At 36.2% G+C, this 23,114-nt stretch overlaps 1 long non-coding RNA gene across 1 annotated transcript in view; it reads right to left on the bottom strand.

Moving 5' to 3' along the window:
* LOC131757664 (uncharacterized) overlaps positions 1-22,291 on the bottom strand; it is an 88,890-nt gene extending 66,599 nt beyond the window's left edge. The window contains exon 1 of the long non-coding RNA XR_010840822.1: positions 22,111-22,291. This is a non-coding gene — a long non-coding RNA (uncharacterized lncRNA). The remainder of the gene's footprint in view (positions 1-22,110) is intronic.
* Positions 22,292-23,114: the final 823 nt, after the last annotated feature.

Here is a 23,114-nt window from a genome sequence, read left to right as displayed (position 1 = left end):
TGAGTGCACATCCTTCTATTCTGCCATCTTGAACCAATCTCTCAGTTGCATCATCTTGTAGAATAAATACGAATAAAGCCAGCACTAGCCCTCTGAGGTACCCTGGATGTCAACAAGGTTTATTATTGGTGTAACTTCCTCACTCCCTTTTCCACTCGACCACACAGTTTGCACACCTTATTATAGCACTTATAATTTTGCATTGTGAGTGATTATGCTCTTTTCTGTTTTACCTGCTTTTCCTTAAATTCATCCAAGTAACTAACTACATCTTATTAATTTTGAATCTCTACTGTACCTAGCAGAGTTCACAGTTAAAGAGAAGCAAATGTTCTTAAACTAAATCACTTAGTTGATCAATTCTACCCAAAGATCAGTACAGTTGCTTGACAAAAGTCAGCTCTTTCATTTAAAACCAGCTTTCTAAAATATGAAGGCAAAAGTCAAAATTAAGGTAAAAAGAAGTGCTAAATAGAAAATAGCCTGAGTGAGTAGTCCGTTGAATATGTTAAAGGGAGTCTGAAACCCACTGGGGGGTCACAGGCTCCCTCTCGCTATTACCTCTATGTCAGCACAGTCCATGTTACATCAAATATTTCATTTGTGTGGCACTATATTAAAAGTTTCTCATTCCTTATTCATCTTTGCAACCCCAGTGCCTAGCACAGTGTGTGACATTAGGTAAGTGTCCAATAATATTAAATGATTAAAATGTCAAGTCCTGAATCTTAACTTTCTGAGAAAAATAAAGCTCTTAATGCTAACATGGATGAGATTTACATATTTTGACTCATCTTTAAAGAAACAACTTTCCTTCTCTTCTCCTCTTCTCTTGAGCATTATAAACTCATTCAAGTTTCTATCCAATTCTCATCTGTCCAAAAAGGGCTTCCCTTGACTACTTTTTCTAAAGTAGCTCTTCCTCAGTACCTTTCTATCCTTTCCCTCTATTTCTACCTTTTTTGTTGAATTGAGCACATGTGAATTCACCTTAGTCACCTGTTTTTGGTCCTCCTTTTTCACTCTGGAACATAAGTTTCCTTATCATCTTCCTGGTTTGCCACTGTATCCAGTGTCTAGAACAACATTCCCCAAACCTAATCTATATTGGAAACACAGGGAGCTTTTAAACAGATAGGTGCCCTGGCTCAATCCAGGACAATTAAACCAGACTCTCTGGAGCAAGAGATTCAAGCATCACTATTTTATCTTGCTTTAAGATTAACAAGCAATTGTAAAAGGCAGCCAAGTCAGAGAACCACTGATCTAGAACATAATGGATGATTACTAAGTACAAATGAATGAACTGACTAGAACTCAGTGCTCATTGTTCAGTATCTGATTTTTACATAGGATACACCCCTGTGCTTTGTTCAAAGCCACAGCTGGAATCCTAAATAACTCTCATGGATATAATGGCTTTTAATTTAAGCATCATCTCTTAACCGCAACTGGAAAAGCTACTTGTGATGAGTTAGTAGCAAATTCTGTTTATTAAAGGCAGTGCATTATGGAAACACAATAAGTAAAGGAAATCCTCAAAAATTCTAAGGATAAACAATCCTGTACATGATAAATGGATCAGTGTGATAAAGGAATTGACTAGCACAAACCAAGCCATAGGCAGATTTTGAAAAATGGGAGATGTCAGCTATACAGACAAAGCAAATATACAATACCCAAAATCACCATACCATGAAATTATTTTAAAATATTCTTGAAAAGATTTGTTTTATTCTGCCTTCTCTCAATCATTAAACTCTTCATGCAGTTCTCAGAGGAGGAAATATTCATGATTATATCTTGTACTTAAGTGAGCTTCTTAGACTAGACAGATTTATTTCTGCATTTTGTAAGTTATTCCATCACACTCTGCTTCAGTCAATAGTAGAGAAAACATCAAAAATCCTATCAATAATTATCTTTTGGGGTATTCCATATTTTTCTTTAGTCCTTCCCATCAGCCATGGAATGACAAGGATCATTTTTTCCGATTTCTAATTTAAAATGCTGCAAGTAACAACTAGGAACACTAGTTATTTAATAGAATCAACAATTCTTCAGGGTGAATACAAGCATAGAATTACCTTTGGGTAAAAATTATTGGCTAAACTATTTCTTTCCAAAGTGAGAGTAATTTATTTGACTCTAGGTAATACTCAAGAAAATAAAAGAGATAGAAAGGAATTCTATATTTTAAAAGAGATACCAACCAGTTGCGTTGTATGGATCTTATTTAGAACCCAGTTCAAATATACTGAAAAATAACTTTTAAATTCTATAAGACAACTGAGGAAACGTGAACACCGACAAGGTATTTGATGATATTAAAGAAATATCAAGTTCTTTTTGATAATGTATTATGGATGTAATATATTTAAGAGTCCTTTCCTTATAGAGATACATACTGAAATATTTACAATGAGATGACATGCCTGGGAATTGCTTTCAAACAAATCTAGAAGTAGGAATGTATGGGGGTATTGATGAAACAAAAATGGCCATATATTAATAAATGCTGAAGCTACATAATTAGATATAGGGTTTTTTTTTACTACCCTCTCTCTCTGTATAGGTAGATAGATATGTATAGATATGTACATCTATCTATACTTTATTATAGGAATTTTCAAATATATATATGTATACCAAATATATATATATATATTTGAAAATTCCCATAATAAAAAAATTATTTTTATGGGATTTTATGGGAATTTTAATGGACATTTTAATGGAAATTTATGGGAATTTTCAAATATATATACACATATATTTGAAAATATATGTATATATTTGAATATGTGTATATTTATATGAAAATGTATATATGTACATATATGTATATTTGAAAACTCCCATAACAAAAAGGTAAACAACCAAAAATACATTAGACAACAGTAAGGCCAATGATTACAATGATCAGATATTTCTTGGTGTGGTAATGCCAAAAAAAATAATAAATAGAAAAATGTGTACAACAAACTTTGATATATTGTACTTTGACCCCACTTTCATATAATTGAATGAAAAATAGATTTCAGTCCAGGACAATTCTATCTAGAACTCTATCCAAACACACTTAATTCTGAAAAGTAAAAAAAAAAGTGTTACTATATTAGATAGGCCCCCACATGGGTTATAGAGTAAGACAAGTAGTCTAAGGTACTCTATTTAAATTTTATGCTATCCTGTTTAAAGGGATTTCCCTTTACCATTTATTCCTTCAATAAATATTCTCCATCATATACTGTGTCTCAGGGACTATTCCAAGAGCTCGGAAGGCGGTGATGAATTGTATGGTCTCTGTCCTGGAAGAGCTTACTGGCTATGGGATAAATGATGTTGAACAGATCATCAAACAAATACACAATGAGATGTGTGATAAAAAATAAAGTAAATAAAATAAAATAAAAGACTTTATTTTAAAGCACTATAAAATAAAAATTACAGGCTATTTATTTTACAGAGATATTTGTTATATGGAAACATATAACAAGGCCACCTGATCTCCTCTGCGGGGTGGTGATGAGTAGCAAGAACTCATAAAGGAAGACTTTCCTGAGTCTTGCTCCTGATAGAAATGGGAAGCCTTTGCAGGGTTTTAAGTAGATATGACATGATCAGATTTTAATTTTTATAAAGAACTAAAGCACATCAGTAGAACATAGAAGATAAGTATAGAAGTCCCAGTTTTGCCACTTACTAGCCATCACCTTCAGTGTCCACACCTTTAAAGTCATAAAACTATAATTCCTCCTCTGAGGATTGTATTGATATTAAAGATCAAATGAGCTAGTCCATAGCAAGTTCTCAGAAATATTACCAATTTTTATCACAAGAGAAAGAAGATGGGAACTTGGGCCAGTCTATCAAATGCCAAGCGTTTGATTTGATGATTGAAGAAAAAACACATTTTCTTTCTATTAAGTATGCCTTTTTTGATATCAATACTTGGCTTTTAGAAGTCTTTAAAATTATAGCCAATTCTTCAAAATAAAAATAGACAATTTTCAAACTGATAATTAATGTAGAATACTCCCTTGTTAAAAGGTTAATAACACTTCTAAAAAGTCTATTTTATGTTCATATGCTGTGTTCATTTCTCATTTACAAGAATATCAGTTCATCTAAAGTGCATTAATAACATCGAAGTATTCAACCACAGCAATATTTTCCTAACTTTATCATTAGGTTCTGTCATGTCCATAGTCATGAAAACTATAGCTTGGCCAAGTAAGGAATTAGTCTGCATTTTGACTCCTACTTAAATATCTCATCATATAACATTCAAACAATTACAGATTTTTGTAAATCCCAAGATTTTTTATTGTATCCTCATTACCATTGTAAAAAAAAAAAAAAAAAAAAAAAACCACAAGCCTAGTATTCTTTGTTCACCAATTTTGGCTACTGTGAACTTCATGACAAGATAAAGAATTATGTTATTCCTTTGTTTCTTAAAAATTTTTGACAAAGGTTAAAATTTCTCTTCTAATAGCTAGCTATGTTTAGAATTCTGTTTCCTGAATTTTATTTTTCTTGTGTAATAGATTTCAGTGTTGTTCTATTCACAAATATCTAGAAATGAAGAGCAAAGATGAACTGGCTGTTCACTACTGTCTGCTACTTTCACTGATACAGCATCAGGCCCATAGCACAGGTTACTTAGAGAGGAAACAGCACTGCAGTGAAGTAAAGGCAGTTTGCTTCCAGGGTCTGACTTTGCAACTAATAGTTGTGTGACTTTGGTAAATCTTTCACTGATGATGGCATTCTGATGCTGTTATCAGCAAAATGAAGGAGGTTGACTAGATTAGGGGTAACAAATTTGACATTTGGACCAGGTTTCTTTGCAAGCCAAATCCATTGTCTTTTGTCAGTCTGCAGAATGCAGATAGGCAGGACATTCACTTTCTGGTACACCATAGCCCCACTCCTTCATTTTAATCTTTTTAAAATTAAGAGACATCATTTTTGAATAGTCTTATATTTACAGAAAAATTGACCAGATAGTACAGAGTTATATATCTCCTGCACAGTTTCCCCTATTATTACCATCTTATATTAGTATGGTACATTTGTTACAAGGAATGAACCAATGTTGTACTGATACATTATTATTAATAAAATCCTTAGTTATTTGAATTTCTTTACTTGTTGCCTCAAGTCTTTTGTAACAGACAACAAACCTGACTCTGTATCGGATCTGTTCCTTTAGCTTTAACCCTTGTGGTCTATTGCCTGTGCTTAGTCATGCTGCCTCTGCACCTTTTGTAAAAGGATATTGCCTAGAGCCTGAAATATACATGATAGCCCATTCTCAAGGCTCTGACCTTTAAAACCTAACACTTTTCCATTCATATAGAGATAGAAAGTTGCAGGACAGAGAATAACATTTGTCTTATTGGAGGTTTATGGAACATTGTGACCTACATGGACAGCTGCAAGAACAAGGATTCCTGCACCAAGAAGTTTGCAACAGGCAGCCATATCCCCTCCCCTTTTAGTACAAAAAAAGCCTGAATTCTAACTCGGGTAAGATGGTTCTTTGGGACACTAGTCCACCATTTTCTTGGTCTTCAGGCTTTCCAAATAAAGTCACTATCCCTTGCCCCAGCAATTCATCTCTCAATTTATTGGCCTGTTGTGCTGTAAGCAGTACAAGTTTAGACTCAGTAACACTTTTTCTGTTCTGGGATCCCCTCCAAGATACTATATTTCATTTAGTCATCATGTCTCTTGGGGTTAATCTGGATTGTGACATTTTCTCACACTTTTCCTTGTTTTTGATGACCATGACAGTTTTGAGGGGTACTGGTCAGGTATTTTGTAGGATGCTAATCTATTGAAATTTGCCTGATGTTTTTCTCATAAATAGGCTGGGGTTGTAGGTTTTGGGAAGGAAGATCACAGAAGGAAAGTACCATTCTCATCACATCATATCAACAGTACATACTATCAACATGATTTATGACTGCTGATATTGATCTGATCACCTGGATGAAGTAGTATTTGTTAGGCTTTTTCACTGGAAAGTTACTCCTTTTCTTCCTGTCCACATTATATACTTTAGAAGGAAGTAACTATGTGCAGCCCACACTTAAGGAATGGGTAGTTACACTCCTGCTCCTTGAGGTGGAATATCTCCACAAATTATTTGTAATTTTTCTGTATGGGAGATTTGTGGCTTTTTTCCTTTTAAAATTTATTCAATCACTTATTTATATCAATATGAACTCATGGATATTTATTTTATACTTTGGGGATTGTCCTAGCATTTGTTATCTGAAGCTTTTTCAGTTGGATCCTTTTCTTTGACACACCCCATCAATGTGGGTTTGGACTTTTTTTTTTTTTTTTTTTTTTTTTTAGCTCTTTCTTACTTTCCAATACTATAAGATGCTCAAGATTTATGTTTTACATTTCCTGCCCCAGTCCTAGAATCAACCATTTCTCCAGGAACCCTCATTTCTTTCACTGGAAAATGGTATTAGAAACCAAGATCTGGGTGGTAGGTATGCTCATTGCTACCAGGGTGTTGTTTCTTTTGGGTCCTCTCAGCTCACAGAGCCTCCCTTTAATTTTATACCTGACCTGAGCCACATATTTGGTTACTAGTCTGGGCATTGAAGACATTTGAGTTTTCTTGACCCAAGATCTAAATTACCTCTAAGTTTCCTTCCAACTGTTATAGCATTGTTAGTATTCCCTCAGTCAATGAAAAGATCACCAATTATGGGCCCAAACTGAAATGTAAGAAATGAAAATGGATAAATTTCAGGACAAATTTATTATGGGCTCTACCCAATCAGACACATCCTCCCATGAGTTCATTCTTTGCAATGACTCTGATATATATTGCTTCTTTTATTTACATTTCACCCTAGTCCAGGTCTTCCTCATCACCATGGACCTTTCCAATGCAAGATTTCTCAAACTTAACACTATTGACATTTTAAGCTGGATCATTCTTTGTTATGAGGGACTGTCCTGTGCAATGTAGGATGTGTATGCATGATGTCTACCTCCTAGATACCAGTAGTACCACCTCCCATTTTGGTGTGACAACCAAAATTATTTCCAGACATTACCAAATCTTCCTGAGGAGGCCAAATCACCCTGGCTTGAGAACCACTGCCCTAAAATGTAAAGTTAAATTTTCAGAACCTGCTGCTAAATCCTTCTGACACCACAGTTCACCTGCCTGCCTGGATAGACATGTTCATTTGGGAATGGCGCCTCTACTACAATGAGTACTATACTAAACTATCCCCAATTGTCTGCCCTGCCCCTGTGATCTCAGGGCTCTCGTTTTCTTATACTACCTTAGCCAACTACTGAAAAAGCCCTGGCTATGAACAACTCATTGTCTCTATCCTCTTGGTATTTGCTATTTGCTATTATCTCTTCATATGAATGTGTCTATCTCTACTTTTAACCTGCAAACATTTCAAAGTCAATGACTAAAATTTGAGCTTCTCTTTATCTCAGACATGTCTAGAAATGGCTATAATGTATAACTGTTGGTTCAGTGATCATTTTCCAACTCACTACATTAAGGAGTCTCAGTATATCAAAACAGTTTTTGAAAAAAAAATCAATAATAATTGGGAATAAGAGTAAAGTAAGTTTAAGTTATCTTCTTTGCCAAGTTAGCAATATTATTTTAATGGAGCAATAAGCTTTTATTGTTCTGGATCCCTATTCAAAGACTTATAAGGAGCATTTGGGGAATTATTTTTCCCAAAAATTGATTTTTGAGCTCTCTGCAACCCCTTGATTGTGGCAAAGATTTTTTTGTAACTATGGGACTAGGGAAGTGAAAATTTAAATGAAGATGGAAAAGTTCACGTTTTTCTATTGTTTTTTTATATTATGGCCTACTACCTTTCAGTAATGCCCACACAGCGGGCATCTCTTCTGGACTTCCCAGAACTTGCACCTACTTCTAGCAACAGCATCGACTGCCTTCCTTGAGGGAAACATTTTCCACCCACTCAAGACATGATTATGGACAAGCTGAAATCTCAGTGCTCTACTTTTAACCACATAGAATGGATTCTTGGGTGTGGCCAATCAGTCAAGGTTTTGTAAAGTAAAAGCTCCTTCTAACAAATCAGCCCATCAGGGATGTTCAGAACTAATTCCTGGAGAGAAGTCCTTATCCTTTTTGTTCCTAACAAGGAGAATGTAAACTTAGGACTGCTGTTCACTTCATCTTACTTTCCATAGTTGGAAGAAGCAGAGATGGTTACAATTGTGCCCCCAGGTCTAGGTCTGTCTCCATCTTCAATGATTCATCTTAACATCTGTGGTAGATTCTATTATTGCTCACAATGATCTGTGGCCTTCTCCTTAAGAGGACTCTACATCACTTCCTTGGTCATGTCACTTGCAATATCTCCCCATGGGAGGTGATACTTCCCTCACCTTTGCCATCAGTCTTGGCCATGTGGCTTGCTTTAACTGACAGAATACAACCAGAAGTAATTTATGATACATCCAGGCAAAAATTTTATGAGCCACCACCAGGTTCTACAATTATTTCTTTTCTTTTCCACAAGACTGAAATCAGGGGCGCTCCTTCAGCCCAGTTCCCAGAATGAGAATGTATGTGGAACAGAGACACAACCAGAATGTAACAGGAACAAGAAACAAACATCTGTTATTGTACAACAAAAACTCCTTCTAATAAATCAGCCTCTCTCTCTCTCTCTCTCTCTTTCTGTCTCTTCCAGATGGTTCCACCAGGTTTCTATCCTTGTAACTGGAAGCATTCTGACTAATTATCTTATGACTAATATATATTATTTATTTCATGACTAATACATACAGTTTAGCAACACATTTACAAAGCAGATTACGAAGATCCCAAAATGTGTGAAAGTATACATTTAACTAGTCTATCCTAGAAATGGTTATTTTAATGCCAAAGAATAAATTATCTTTAATGCAAAAGAAGAAATTATCTTAAACATCTCTGTTTAGCTCAGAGATGCTAAACAAGTTTTCACAGTAACACTAATTTGTTCTAACATTCATATTTACATTAAAGCTAATGTTTGTTTTCTCTTATCAAATACAAAAAATTATAATTTCAACTTATTTAATAATTCTTCAATGTATTTTCACTGCTTTTTATAGTTTAAAAAATTTAATTAGTTCTTAAGAATTGTTGAATTTACTTTGAACATGCAATATTATTTGTTTCATGTTGAAACTGAAACATATTAACATTTTCATATATGTTTAGATATATAGTAAAATTTATAAATTCCTCTATTTCCATTAGCTAATGTGTTATAGACTACTAGTGCATATTCATATCTGGTTCTCCTTTCCTTCTTACAAACACAAGAAGACCATTTTTCTCAACAATCTTGCAGTTAGAGCTGAATGACTAGTTCTAGTTCAATGGGTTTCAACCAAGAGCAATTTTCTCCCTCACTCCCCACCACTCCACCAGGGGACATTTAGTAATGTCTGGAGACATCTTTGGTTATCACAGCTGAAAAAGGTGCTACTGGCAACTAGTATAAAGAGCCCAGGATCCTGTGACACATCCTACCAAGTACAAGACAGCCTGCCAATAACAAAGGATTATTCAGCCCCAAATGCCAATAGGGCCAAGGTTAAGAAACCCTGTTCTAGGCAATGAAACTTCAGTGGAAGTAATTTAGTTCACTTCCAAACTGTGGCCTTCACGAGCCGCTCTTTGCTTTAGGAAGCAACCTTGGAAGCCATGTGTTGAAATGGAAGAACTATAAGAAGCAAATGGACTGGGTTCCTGGGTCATCACATGGAAAGGAGTGACCCTGGAGAGTTGCTTGAGCCTTAACAGTCTTTGTGTAATCATATATAAATCTCTTTTTGTCCCTAACCTTTATTGTGTTTCTTAGACCAGATTTCAGAGTTAATTTGTTACTGCAGCATAATTCATCCTATCCTTACTAATACCACTAGTTTCACAGATTTTCACTTATGTGCATATAAATATACTCCACTTTTTGTTACGCGGGCCTCTCACTGTTGTGGCCTCTCCCGTTGCGGAGCACAGGCTCCGGACGCGCAGGCTCAGAGGCCATGGCTCACAGGCCCAGCCGCTCCGCGGCATGTGGGATCTTCCCAGACCGGGGCACGAACCCGTATCCCCTGCATTGGCAGGCGGACCCCCAGCCATTGCGCCACCAGGGAAGCCCTATACTACATTTTTTAAATGACAGCTCATATTATATGCACAGCGTCAAGTAGCTTTCAAATATAACCTATTTTTAGGTAAATATCTTTTATTATTTCAGTCATTAATACATGCTGAAGATAGACAGGACATTATTCAAGCACGAACAGGATTTGAAGAATGTATTTTAAAGACCAGTTGACAGTACACTCAATAATCTTCCAAATGTAGAACATAATTGTGGGAGTGTGAGAAGAGGAGATCACTCAGGTTTGAAAATGAAACTGAGAATTTCTGACTTCCAGGGAATGTAGAATGTTTTTATCCACAAGTCATAAGAATATAAAATAAAGTTTGAAAATGATTTTTTTCCTCAGCAGAGTAGATACTGTGCTGCATTTCACAGCTGCCTAGCTACAGCGAGTGATGTATGCTCATAACACAGTGGATGGTGGCTTAGGAAGGTAATCCAATAAAATCTATGCTGGAGCCAAGAATTCAATTCAAGGAAAATGCCTCTAGTTATTCACCATAATCACTCCCCCTGTGTGCCAGAGAAGGGCTCACTTTCTTATTCAGTCTTACTGTAGATTATTTAAATTAGCCAAGAGCAGTGCTACAAAGCTAAGGCTCCCAAAATTTTAACTTAAAGGCAAGAGTTACCTGTTTTTTTCCATACTTTCCACTTTCTTCCTTTTTCAGTTAAAGGCATAATAATAATTTGTGAATCTTTCAATTCACATTTTAAAGTCCTTAACAACCATCCTATTATGAGACATAAAGTTGTTTGAAAAAGAAGAAAAAATGAATAAGAAATGTGAGTCCTACTGTGATGATGCCAGCGTGCAAAATATTGACAAGCTCCAAAATGGCAATACTTGCAGCAACTGTGTATTTAACTTCAGATTTTCCCAACGGAAACATTTTATTGACAAGGAAGCAATGAAAACCAGAACTCATATATATCTTTTTAAATCAAAAATTAATTCTATTGAGCATATCTCATGGCTACCTGGAGACCATTTTGATGTAAGCAAGGAAAATAATAGCTTTATCTAATAGTTATGTTTTTCCTTGATCAATAATTTTGACCTTGTGATGGTGCTTATTATTCTAAGACAGTCTCATGGAAGTGACACTGTATGATGTTCTGGAAGGTGAAACTGGCTGTAGTTCAGGGATTCAAATTCTGATACTAAAGAACTTCTAAAACTCTAGACTGCTATGCAAATATTGCTGAGTCTCAGACAGTCTCCACCACAAAACACTAGGACCTCACTTTCACCTGGAGAGGGGAAGAGGGAAAGTCCACATTTGAGACCACTGGATACTCAACTTTGCTGTAGGAGTAACCAACAAATTAATATATTTTGTTCAGGGTCACATAGAGAAGTCAGCCTGGTTCACACAGGTATGACTGTTCAAGAAGGTCCAATCCAAAGGGTGGGATGGACCAATAGAAGCATAAATGACAATATTAGTTCCTGTGGATGCTCAGAGAGGGAGGATGATCAAGTAGCTGATAGTACTGGAAGGATGATACAACATCACTTGGGAAATACCAGGGCCTCACAGATTGGAATTCCCAGTTGGGGGGTCCAAGCACTACAGGAAACTGGAGTTCTAGAGACACAGAGGTGCCAAACCCAACCCCATGACCTGGACTACCTCAACAGAGGAATGCACAGGCTGCCTAAGGAAAAAGACTACCAGGACTATGTCTGTAAAATTATATCACCTTCTACTTCCAGGTGGAACTAAAACTCCAAATTTACTCTCCATCTTAGTCAGAACTGGTGTCAAGACCAGAAAGGATGTTTGTTGATACTCACTTTGGAGTTAGGGAAAGGCCATAACTGAGAAAATACAAAGAATGATTTTTTTTTTCATCTTAACATTTTAAATATGCTTCTATACTTTCTTTGGAAGTACAAATGTAATCTCCTAATCCAAATGTTATTCAGTATATAAGCACTCCAGCACTGAGCATAAATGGCGTCAGTATTCTAATTTCACATTAACAGTATATAAGAAATTAGAAATTCAAGAGTTAAAATTAAGAGAGAATACTCAGCTATTTAGAATTGTTACGTAGTTAGAAACAAAAAATAAATATTGAACTCAGTTTATTCAAAGTATAACATAAACATTGTAAGAAACATTAAATTACATGACCTTTATTTTCTGACTGCATTTAAATTGTACCCACTGGTGCTAGACTGTGAAGATGGGTTATTCACCTTTGTAACTCTTCCAGTTTCATGATTCACAGTAGGTACTAATGTTCTCAAAAGGAATGTGTTCAAACCATGGCTGTGACATCTGCTTTATGATCTCAACTTTAACAGTAGGTTTACTGTACTGAAATTATGGCTATTTTACCCACATGGTCAATCAATAAAGTAACAACATTTTTAACAAGTACAAAACCCCCTGGGGCTTCATGAATTCAGTTCTAACTTGGTCCATAGGGAAAGTCATGTTGATTACAACTCTAAAATACAATTATCACACTGCAACAATAGGCCTTCATGCAATTGATTAGAGTTAGGTAATAGCTGCCTCTTTAACCAAGCATAAGCACTCTGGATTCTCATAGTTACAACCACTTCTTGACTCTGAGGTCTGTGTTATTTGCTATTTGTCACTCAATTTGAGTTGTTAAACTCAGCCTGCCCAATCGCTGTGGGCATCTGAGTTTGTCCCTGCTATTTAGCCTTGACAAAAAAAAATCCTGCGTTATCTTGCAAGTGTCCTCTCCTAGCTCTTGATTTCTCTCATATTTCTTGCAAAGCTTTGGAAAGGACCTATGGAAATATGACGAAGTCAGAGGACACTCACATAGCCAGCCAGATCAATGGCCTCAACCCATGCTATCAAGGGAAACAACTATTATACTTAAGAGCATTCTTTTCTCATGTCTGACATGCAAACATCATGAGGTCAATACGTTACTTTTAAATGCCATTAGAGTGATTTCCACTGACCATGTATTTTCTAAATGCCAAATATATCAAGAACCTTAATTTTTAAAGGCAAAAATTAAGGAAGTTTTCTTGGTATCATGATGTTATAATCATTTATCATAACTTCACAGTCTGGGTAGGTACACAGTTGCCCAAAACAACTCAAAGATGAGGTCCTTATAAAATAAAGAGAGATAACAGGTTATGCAGAATATGTTATTTTGCTGAAAGTCTTTAGTCAGCCACTAGGTTCATTTTTCTGAATGCCCAGCTTTCTCCTTCGGTGGTTTTGATTAAAATTTTGGAAACAGATGCAACTCTCTGGTAATATAGCAGGCAAAATGTAAAGCAGACCATATTAACCTGTCACTAGCTTTAAATATTCCTTCTCTTGTCTCATACAAAATGAGCCTCATCTACCATATATTTTCATGCCTCTGGCTCCTTTCAGGTTATTGATCTTTGTATTATTTCTACAAGCACATGGAAAGGTTTTATTATGTGTCTAAATTAAATCTATGATGCATAGAGGCTGCTTTACTCAGCCGAATGTGTCTTTAATACACTTCAAAGTGAATCTTTTTAAAAAAATCATCATTAAGAACTGTTTCCCATTATAACTTCTAAAATTATTTGATAGCCTTATGTAGTTTTACAACATGCACTAAATATAAATGAAGAGCAAATAAAAATAAATATTACACATCAGGAGTGATCATAAAATCACTGTGTAATTGTTCTGTCCTCTAACTAAGCCCAAGAAAGTAGCACCTAAAATCTTATTTTTAATGTTCTACACTTTCTATTAAAATGTTATGACTGCTCCCAAGATAAGGCCATACACTTAAACCAACATTAGGCAATTTCTCTTTTTCTCCCATTAAAGCAACAAAACAACACAAAAAAATCCAGAAGCTAAGCAAATTTAGCTTTGGCTTTTTAGTATCAACCTTTTTAATTAGGAAGATAAAGCATTTTAATCTTAAAAGCCAATTATTTATTCCTCAGCAGTTTATTTTTCCATAATATGTAATACTAAATGTTCTGAGCACATTATTTAAAATAGTAGATGGGTCTATTGGCCCCAGAGCATAAATACACACCATGATACTCTAACAATGAAGAAAGAGTTTATTCTCTTAATTACTTACAATGGTTTTGTTCTCTAATAACATTTATGGTGTGTTAAGAAAATAAATCAAGAACAATTTAAAAGTAGAAATATATGGAACAATCTCTACAGAGGTCACAAAATACAGCTGAAAGAAAAATGGAAATCTGAGTAGTTGAGGGATCTAACATTAATCTTGGGTGTCCACTTTCATGTAAATCATTTATTCTATTCCCTCTCATTAATTATTATTATTAATAATATTGCTATAATATTAATTCTTAAATAATGTAATAATATTAATTTGAGTTAATATTTAATTAATAATCAATCTGTAGGAATATGTAATTTATATATCCATCCAAAATGCTATTGTGCATTCTTATAGCAGACAGTATAACAACAGCATCTGGGGGACTAAAATTAAGATAGGAAAACTATCTTAAGAACTAGAGTCAATCCACAATGTATACAAAGATGAACACAAAGTGCAGCAAGGTTTAAAGTTCTCTGGGAATAAATCAATACACAAAAAAATTAAATTCTGCCCATGAAGGAGTGACTATTTCTTCCCCTAATTTGCCCAAGTACAAATAGAAAGGAATTTTCAATTTAAAAAAAAGGAGGATTTTCAATTTAAAAACAGTCAAAAACCTTGAAAAGGCATTTTATGAAAGAGTCTATCAAAATAGCCAATAAGCATATGAAAAGATGCTCAACATTACTCAATAGGGAAGTTCAAATTAAAGCCCCAAATAAGATACCACTAAACACCTACCTGTATGGCAAAAACTAAAAAGACCAACAATTCTTTTTTGGTTTGTCTTTTGTTTTTTATGTTTGTACAGCAAAGTGATTCAGTTATACATACATATCTTTTGTTTTCAGATTCTTTTCCCTTATAGGTTATTACAAAATATTGAGTATAGTTCCCTGTGCTATACAGTAGGCCCTTTTTGGTTATACATTATATAGATATAGATATAGATATATAGTAGTGTGTATATGTTAATCCCAAACTCTTAATTTATCCCCCCTTTCCCCTTCAGTAACTATAAGTTTTCTATGTCTGTGGGTCTATTTCTGTTTTGTATATAATTTCATTTGTATCATTTTTCTTTAGATTCCACATATAAGCAATATCATATGATATTTGTCTTTCTTTGTCTGGCTTACTTCACTTAGTATGACAATCTCTAGGTCCATCCATGTTGTTGCAAATGGCATTATTTCATTCTTTTTTATGGCTGAGTAATAGTCCATTGTATAAATAGACCACATCTTCTTTATCCATTTATCTGTCAATGGACACTTAGGTTGCTTCCATGTCTTGGCTATTGTAAATAGTGCTGCTGTAAACATTGAGGTGCATGTATCTTTTCAAATTACAATTTGCTCCAGATATATGTCCAGGATGGATTACTGGATCATATGGTAGCTCTATTTTTAGTTTTTTAAGGAAGCTCCATACTGTTCTCCATAGCGGTTGTACTAATTATATTCCCACCAACAGTGTAGGAGGGTTTCTTTTTCTCCACACCCTCTCCGGCATTTATTGTTTGTAGACTTTTTGATGGTGGCCATTCTGATTGGTATGAGGCAATACCTCATTTTAGTTTTGATTTGCATTTTTCTAATAATTAGCAATGTGAGCATCTTTTCATATGCCGAAAAGGCTAAAAATTCTAAGTGTTGGCAAGGACATGGAGCAAGTTAAACTCTCATACATTTTTGGTAAGAGTGTGAATTGCTACAATAAATTTGCTTTGGAATAGTACTTGATAGTATCTTTTAAAGCTACATATATACCTAACATATACTATCACCAAATAATTCCACTCTTACATATATATGCAAGAGAAATGAATGTATATGTCCACCAAAAAAAAAACAAAAAAACAAGAATTCTTAGCAACCTTCTTCATAATCACCAAAAACCTAACAACACAAATGTCTACTAACAGTAGAATAATTACCTAGCAGTGAAAAGAAAAAGAACATTGCTTAACGCAATGAACATGAATGATTTTCAAGGACATAAATAGTAACACCTATGTAATATGATAGCATGTGATAGAGGATAAAATTCTTCATGTAAAACTTCCTAATAAACAAGCTGAACAAATGTAGAAATGTTTGACTAAAAATATAAAATTTGTCCTTAACTGAAGCTAAGAAACTATGTTTTCTGTTTTCTCTTTTATAATGGCTAACTTTGGCCCACCTTAAGCAATAATAATATATATTTTTAATAATTCAATACATTTACTTTTCAAATATACATTATGTCTACAAGTTTAGAAATAGCAGTGTCTTTTACAAATATGTATTCTTTCTATTCTTTCCAAAATTATGTTATAAATATGTGTACTTTATATGTACTTTATATGTATACTATATATGTTCCAAATGAATTCCCTATTGTAATTAAGTATCTGAATTTATATTAGTGAACATTGAGCAATTATTTATATAAAAGAGATGTTCTACTAACAGAAAAAAAACTTATAAGTAATTTATGTATTGTATATTTAAAATGTAATTCCATTTATAAAAATTCGATTTTCATACAAGTATTTACCTTTGCATAGAATGAGACTCATCTCTGTAACTTATTTAAAATGCAGTGGTTATTGCATAAGAAACAACTTTGGTTTTCACCAGCTGGGTAAGTCATCACCACAAATCAAATATCCTTAACTGCTTTTTTGTCCTCTCAAACATAAAAAGAGAATTTCCATTTGTTAAATAGCTGCACAAAAATGGAGAATTGTCTTTTATTGTTGTGCAAAAGACAAGATTCTATGAAAACCACTAAGAAGCATTTTCCTGCAATCGCATTTTATGAGGTGTGGACTTAAAAAAGGTTTTTCTATTACCAATATTGTAACTAGGCAGAAGTCTGCTGCAAATATCCATGTCTGTGGGAATAAAGATGCAGACCTACTAGAGAATGGGCTTGAGGACACAGGGAGGGGACAGGGTAGGCTGGGACAAAGTGAGAGAGTGTTAGTGTATATATGGACATATATACACTACCAAATGTAAAATAGATAGCTAGTGGGAAGCAGCCGCATAGCACAGGGAGATCAGCTCCGTGCTTTGTGACCACCTAGAGGGGTGGGATAGGGAGGGTGGGAGGGAGGGTGATGCAAGTGGGAAGAGATATGGGAACATATGTATATGTATAACTAATTCACTTTGTTATAAAGCAGAAACTAACACACCATTGTAAAGCAATTATACACCAATAAATATGTTAAAAAATAAAATCCATGTCTGCATTAAGAGCCAGATTTTTCTAAGAGTCGACTATTGGAAGAACTTTGGATTATAGCACAAAATACTCATTATTTTGTAAATGAAAATTTTAGTTCCCTTGAATATTTTATAGGTGTTTTAGAAGATGGTCTTTAAAATGGAAACATAGGCAGTGGGACAAGAATGTAGCAAACCAGATACAAGAACATAAAGGAGAACAGCAGAGGCTGAGGGCTAGACCTTTTACCGAAGTCAGTAGCCATGTCCTATCATGGAGGCATCTTCCTCAAGGTATGCTGGGATTCCAAATAGTCTGGCAAAATGGGGAAGGGTGCCAGAAAGTAGTCTACCTGGATTGGGAGATACTACTTGGTTATGGATGCAAGTTAGAGGAGAATAGCTAACAGTATAACAAACTGCTTAAGTTTCAGTCATAACCAAGTTCAAATACTATGTCAGCTATTTATTGGTTGTGTGACTAGTAAATAATCTACTCTGACATCCTAAGACTTAGTTTACTTATCCAAAAAGCATGGATAGTAGTGGTATCTACCTTGTAGAGTTATGACTGGCATTTAGTGAGTAGTCAGTAAATGCTATTATCATGATTATTATTTTATTATTGCTTAGGGAGGTGATGAGGTAAAGCTCAACTAGTGTTTTTTGTTTGTTTTACTAGAAATTATACCTTTTCCTTCTCCTCTTTACTGAAGAAGCTCTAGAAGAGAAGGTGAAGTGATTCTGATGCTCAACCCCAGGTGAGAGCCTCCATCAAACGGAGAGAAGTTTGTGAAGAGCTAAGCAGAATATCCAGTCACCACCAATGCAGACTAAGATACAGGGCAACTGGAATATGCATTCAGGGGCCAATGTAAAGGACCAGATATGCAGATTTGCGAAACTCAGCAGCGTTTTGAGAAGATGCCATTTCTCTGGACAGGTAGGAGTTAGAGTCTCAGCCCAGATCCACTTGCTTAGACAAACTCCTCTTGCTGATGGGGCCATGGCCCTTGTGCTGTGTGGAACTGGTTGCACAATATAAAGAGGGGCAGACTTTGCTGGAGACCAGTAGTCATGGGCTGCATTGTGTTCCCCCCACAATCCATACATTGCAGTTTGAACCCCAGAACCTCAGGATGTGATTGTATATGGAAATAGAGCCTTCATTTAAAGAGAAAATTAAGTTGAGGGGCTTCCCTGGTGGCGCAGTCGTTAAGAATCCCTCTGTCAATGCAGGGGACACAGGTTCAAGCCCTGGTCTGGGAAAATCCCACATGCCATGGAGCAACTAAGCCCATGAGCCATAACTACTGAGCCTGCGAGCCACAACTACTGAGCCCATGCACCACAACTACTGAAGCCTGCGTACCTACAGCCTGTGTTCCACAACAAGAGAAGCCACCGTGATGAGAAGCCTGCGCACTGCAACAAAGAGCAGCCCCCACTCGCCGCAAGTAGAGAAAGCCCGCGTGCAGCAATGAAGACACAATGCTGCCAAACTTAATTAATTAACTAAAAAAAATTTTTAAAGAGATAATTAAGTTGAAAAGAGGTCATTAGGGTGGGCCTTAATCCAATATGACTTGTGTTCTTATAAGAGGAATTTGGACATTGACACATACAGAGGGAAGGACATGTAAAGACACAGGCAGAAGACCGTCTATAACTCAAGGAGAGAAGCCTGGGGCAGATTCTTCCCTCATGGCTCTCAGAAGAAATCAAATCTGCAGATACCTTGATCAAACTTCTAGCCTCCGGAAATGTAAGAAAATAATTTCTATGTTTAAGCCACCCAGCTTGTGACCTTTTCATCTATCTTCACGTAATCTTAACCATGTAAATACACCCACACAAACACGTCCCCACAAGTTAGCCTGTACGATGGAGCGATATTGTATTGAGTAGATTCCAAGTTACAGATTTTCCTCAGAATCAGGACGGTTTATTGTGCCTGTCCACCAATGTCCATGAGTCCTAGACAGCTGTTCCACTGTGAATGTTTAAGAGTCATTGGAACTTCTGATTCTGACCCTATAACCACCATTGCTACCAAACAGTTGGTGTTACTTCTAATTAATCAGGTGTATATTGAAGGTACTGTTAGATGGGGCCTCTAGCAGAGATGCAACTATTTTTAGCAAGAGAAAACCAGTGTTGTTTGTTTCTTTTATTGTACAACTGTAACATAAAAAAATATTATGAGTTGGGTAATTAACACATATGGTTCTTAAATGTAAATGTTTATAAATTATGATGGCTCTTCCTTCATATAATACACGTCATTCCAGGCACTGTGCTTGGCATTAGGAGTGTCACTATGTACAGGACAGGTATGATCCCTGCTGTTAAGGAGCTTACATTCAGGTGAAGGAGGTGGGAAAACAAACCAAGTGTCAAATAATTAAATAACTATTAGTGGTGGTAGCTGTGTGAAATAAACTAACAAGAATGAGCTAGGGAATAATAGCAGAGAGTAGATATTTTACAGGATAGTCTGGAAAGACCTCTCTGAGGAGGTGGCCTTTCTTTCAGACTTGATAACTGAACCACAGTCATGGTAAATTCTGTTCCATGATGACAATGTGAACATTTCAGCTATAAAGTACAATGTAAAAACAACGAACTTCTTCAATTAAACCTAAGTTACATGCTCATGTCCCTCTAAAAGCATGACAATCACTTGAACATGAAAAAGTTGATGTAAAAAGAAGATAAATGAGTAGGTTCTCATGCTTTGTCTTCTAGTTTTATGAAATTCCAAGCTCACTGTAAATAGCTTACAGAAATAAGCAGTTCATTGGGTTCAGTCCCTAGCAAGACAGCACACAGCACTTAATCTTCACCAGAGTATTACTGGTACATTCAAATCTATAAGAGAAATAAATTTCAGCACTCAATTACCAGCTCTAGTCACAGTGAACAGAAACAGGGAAAGATGTATTTACCCAATGTGAGAATAACATGAGTACTCAAGCAGTTTAGTTGCTTTGGTAAGTTGTAATAAATTACTATGTACTTTTAGCCAATGGAATAGCCAAAGGTACATAAAATATACAGTTCTTTCTAAATTTTCAACAAATTGCAATCTGCTCTAGTTTGGAAATTTTCCTTTATTAAACAAACTAGGCTTTATTGTAGAAAGATCATAAAATGTAGGAAAGCAAGGGAAAAAAAGAAAAAAAGTGTACCCCTGTGGTAAATAATGGCCCGAGTTTGTCACTCATCCCTATAGCTAGACCCTTTGTCTGTAACTCTATAGCAATCCTCCATCCTGTGCTCAGACATTTGACTCGCTTTAGGCCAATAAGATTATGATAAGTGCGACACAAACAAAGGCATGGAAGGCACCTGCATGATTGAGCTTACTTCTGACACTGCCATAAAAAGGACATGCCCCAGCAAGCCCTCTTGTACCAGGAGGAGAATGAGAGATGCAAGGACCAGAGCTGAGTTGTCCCAGTCATCCTAGCAGGACCATCCTAGAAGCCACGCAGATGTGGAAGAGAGCTTAGCCAAGCTCAGCAGAGTCCCTACCCAACCTATAGCTGACTGTAAACACAGGCAATGAGCCCAATCCAGGGCTGATCGGCTGAACCTGCAGACCGAAGCTAAATAAACACTTATTGCTGTATCCCACTGAGATTGTTGTTGTTTATTAAAGAGAATTATTGTGACAATCAATTTCTGATACACACACTACCCTGAAACAGAACAATTTAACATTGTTCTAATTTTTACTTTAGCTTTTTGTTCAATTTATGGACTTTTCTAAAGGTTAAAGATAGCAAACAACATCAGCATAAAGCATTATGAGTTCTAGTTTCCTAGATTTAATCATCACACTGGGCTAACAGAGATACTAGGAGAGAAAAATCCAACGTAGTTCTGATATTGAAAGTTCACTACAGTAAATTAGAGTAATTTCAGATTTGCTGTCCAGGCAATCAGCGGGGAAAAATTCTAGGGGGAAATAGTAGGCTATCCCTACTATATCCCTACTAAGTCAAGAAAGTAAAATGGGCTAGATGTAGGGCATGAAGCTGGAAATAGGGTTGGGTTGGGGGAAGACATTCCAAATGGAAAGAATAGTGTGACACTTAGGACTCTTTCCTTGCCAGCAACTCTGGCTAACTTAGGTAAACAAAAGAACTTATTAGAAAGTTTCTGGGTAGCTCACAAAATCAGAAAGAAAGCCAACCCAGCAAGCTTAAGTAAGGATAGGTAAGGGTAGCCCAAGAGAGCTCAGTAGTAGTAACATGTCTCTTCTGGATGCTTCCTCTAGGACAAGTCAGTTTTAACCACCTTTAGCCTAAGTTGTTACTCTGTTCAAAGTTAAAGACCTGGCAAAGATATCCAAATGTGCCAGGGTTACATACACTCCCTTCCCCCACTTACTGAGCAGGGGAAGAAGAGCAGGCCATTGTGGTCGACAGCTCTCCTGGACCCATGGAGTGAGCGGGGCGGATATGTATAAAGTAAGGGGGAAGTGTTTCAGGACAGGCAAAAACAATACACGTCTACTAGAAACACGAAGAGCAAGTGAGCAAAAGTTCTAGTTTATATGAGACAGTAAAGGGGAATAAACCACCTACTTTAGACTGGATTCCAGCTGAGATGGGAAATGGCCCATGTGCACCGAGGGATAGATGTCTCCAGAAAGGTCTCTCCATCTTAGCGAGGGCTGCTCCTCTCTTACCCTAAAGGAGCTTAGCAGTTGGGAGGTCTGTCTTGCCATGAAAATGCGATTGCTTCCCAGCATGGCTCTCACTTGGCCACAGGATACTGGAAAATGACCCAGTAAAAATAGCAATGCATATGCATCAGAGCAAAGGCAATGGGGACCACATGACTGACTCCAATGGGTGAAATGAATATGACCATAATTCCTAAAGAGAAATTCTCTATGCCCCATTATCTTTTTCTAAACCAAGTAAACTGAATTATCATATGAAAAATTAAATTTAAGGATCTCAATTGGGAAAATTTTTACTTCACAAGGTATGCCAAAGTGAATCTCGTGCTATGCAAAGTTCTGCTGAATTTATCGAGAAATGATCCAACAGGGACAAGTGGTCAGCTAAAGCCCCCACATTTGCAGGGCTCAGGGCAAGAGTACAAACGGAGGTCCCTATTCAATCTATCTTTAAAGATTTTTAAAGAGTTAAATCAAGTTAATACACTGTTAAATGAAATAAGTCCTACTCTCCTGCCTTGACAAATCCTCCGTCATGACAACCTGGGAGCCCAGGTTCAAATTTAGAATTCTCCAACATTTTGGTGTACTTTGCCAGAACATGAAGTGAGGGAAGAGCCAGCCCCCAGTCTCTGGCCTGAGGCCTGCTCCATTCCTTCCTACCCCAGCTCCATGCCACACCTCAAAGGCCTTCATAAACTCGCATGTAGAAATCCCAACTCAACAACTGAAACTCAACCGCAAGGCCCCACACCCCACAATCAGCCTCCCCTTGACCACACTTGGGAGCAGGGTATGTGTGCCAGTGCAGTTATCTCCTCTTTTGATAACAGACTCGAGGAAGGGGTCTGCTGTAGTGATCCCTGTGATGTGACTCCAAGACCCCCTTCAATGAAAGACTTG

Source organism: Kogia breviceps, chromosome 5, assembly GCF_026419965.1.
Source record: "Kogia breviceps isolate mKogBre1 chromosome 5, mKogBre1 haplotype 1, whole genome shotgun sequence".
Classification (NCBI taxonomy): Eukaryota; Metazoa; Chordata; class Mammalia; order Artiodactyla; family Physeteridae; genus Kogia; species Kogia breviceps.
The sequence above is the reverse complement of the archived record's forward strand: the minus strand, read 5'-3'. Positions and strand labels throughout refer to the sequence as shown.